General features: G+C 42.5%; 1 pseudogene; it reads right to left on the bottom strand.

Annotated features, from left to right (window-relative positions):
* Window positions 1-1,310: 1,310 nt before the first annotated feature.
* Window positions 1,311-1,711, bottom strand: LOC122746052 (annotated as a pseudogene).
* Between the last annotated feature and the right edge of the window lie 724 nt (window positions 1,712-2,435).

Below are 2,435 nucleotides of genomic sequence, written 5' to 3'. Positions count from 1 at the left end.
GTATTGTAAGGATCTTACCCTCTTTCCTGCCTCAATACCCACCTCTGATGCTGTCAGGATGCATTCAGATAACCTAAGGACTCTAAGCCTTCCCAACCACTCCATTCGGCAAATTTAGGACTTTCAGGCCTTTTCCATCTGCCCTTAAGTTCAGTTTTCTTTTTTGTGTTGTTTCCCTGAATTAGAGTCTGAGCTCTTTGAGAGTTTGTCTTGCTTTTTCTATTTGTATCCCCAGTCCTTAGAATTGTACTCGTCACATAGAAAATGCTTAATAAATGCCTTTTCATTTATCTGCCCATTCATTCATTTCTAACCAGCAGAAGCACCAGATGTGAGATTTTAGTTCAAATTTAAGTTCTGACCTTTTGAACATAAGAATTTACATCAGGAGGCATTGTCTATTATGTCCTGAGATGTGCTTAGAACCTGCTTGACTTTAATATATGCACTTTTAAGGACAGTGATGAGAATAACCTTAAAAATGATTATGTTAATGAGGAGTTGAAAATTATTGAAAAAGAATTATATCTAGAACCACAGTTCCTTATGGGGGAAAATACATATTTTCACATCTGATCCTCACATAAACTCTTTGAGATATATAGTATCTTTTACTTTTATGTTGTTATTCAGTCATTTATTGATTCTTTTGTGACTCCATTTGGGGTTTTCTTGGTAAAGATACTGGAGTAGTTTGCCATTTCCTTCTCCAGCTCATTTTACAGAAGAGGAAACTGAGGAAAACAGGATGAAGTTACTTAACCAGGATCACACAACTAGTAAGTGTTTGAAGTCACATTTGAATTCAGGAAGATGAGTCTTCCTGACTTCAGGTACTCTATCCACTGTGCCACCTAGCTGCCCCCATCTCTTATGCTATCGACAAGCATACCAAGTTAGGAAGGCAGTGTTGGACCTGGCAGGAAGATCTGAGTTCAAATCCAGTCTCAGACATTTAATAGCTGTGTGACCCTGGGCAAGTTGCTTAGCATCTGTTTTGCCCTCAGTCTCCCCTTTTCATTGAGGATAATAATAACACCTATGTCCCAGGGTTGTTTTGAGGATTAAATGAGATAATAGCTGTAAAGTGCTTTGCAAACTTTAAAGTATTCTGTAAAGCTAGCTATTGATATTTTTCCCCTGAAAATCCCCTTTATTCACCTCAGAACAAAGCAGAATGAGTTCTGAGTCCATCGTGTGCCAGGTGGCTCCAAGAACAAATTTTCCCAAGAGCTTAGCAGAGTGCCTAGCACAGAGTAAGCACTTAACAAAGGCTTCTTGAATGGACGGGCAGGTCCTGCTCATGAAGCTCAGCTGGGTTCTGTCTCTGTGCCTGCTGCCTGGGAAGCTGAACTGGCCTTGAGAGCTAGTTTCCGGTGAAGCCTCTCCGCACTTGTCAGAGTCATGGGATGCAGAGGGAAAAATCCAGAAAGACCTAGAAGCTTCTCCACAGGCTTAGTGAGATGGACCCCAGAGCCTAACCAGTGCCAGATTCTCTCCAAGTTAAGGCCTATGACCTTCTCCCTATTCGTGTTGGGCAGGGGGGGTCATAGCAGCCCAGCTGCGCCAAGCACCGGCCATCTCGGGCACGCTTGTTGTAGGCAGCCACGATTCGGTAGAAGGGCCAGTTGGTGCAGCCGCTGAGGGCCAGGCGGATGGTCACATGGCCACCATGGTATGTCTTACAGAGGAGGGAGGTTAGCTGAACCATGGTGGGCTAGACGGAAACAGAGCGCCAGGGGGTCTATAAGAAAACCCATTGGGACTCGGGACCTCTGAAGCGACTGCACCGGGCTGGGCTCTCAGCGCCCCAGCTAGTGCCCGTTCCCGCCACTGGAAGTGAAGAATTCCACTAGCTATTAATATTAACAATGAAAATATTTCTTTAAGTTTGGGCATGAGATTGAATTAATCCCTATTTACTGGAGTCAATAGTGCCTGAAACAAAACTGTTTTTAGAATCTTGTTTGGTGATTCATTGTCCTGTTTTTTCAATCTATTCAATACAAACATTAAAAGAAACATATCAATTTAGTCCATCTGTCATTGGTACAAAGTGTCAACTTGTAGGCAGAAGAGATTCTCAAGTCCTTAGTGAAGGGAAAACCAAGTGCCTGAGTTCCCTGGGTCCATTTGCCAACCATCTGGTGACACCTGCCAACGTGTCACCTGTTTCAAAGTTTTCTCCTTGGATCTTTTAATGGGAGAATTTTCCTTGAATGCTGGAACCCCATCTACTGGACTTTCGGACAATTACAATAAATCTAAAACGAGAGGCTGGATTAGCTCTTCGGTTCTTTCTGGCTCTGATGATTGCTGGTTCTCTTAGTTCTTTTTCTAAGCTTCATGATTATGCTGAAAGACAGCATTTTAAAGTTCATTAAAATCAATACCAAGTTCAATTTGCAAGCTATACAAAATATTCATTATGTACC

This window comes from Dromiciops gliroides, chromosome 3, assembly GCF_019393635.1.
Source record: "Dromiciops gliroides isolate mDroGli1 chromosome 3, mDroGli1.pri, whole genome shotgun sequence".
Lineage (NCBI taxonomy): Eukaryota > Metazoa > Chordata > Mammalia > Microbiotheria > Microbiotheriidae > Dromiciops > Dromiciops gliroides.
Note: the sequence above shows the minus strand (reverse complement) of the source record. Positions and strands in the feature narration are given on the sequence as shown.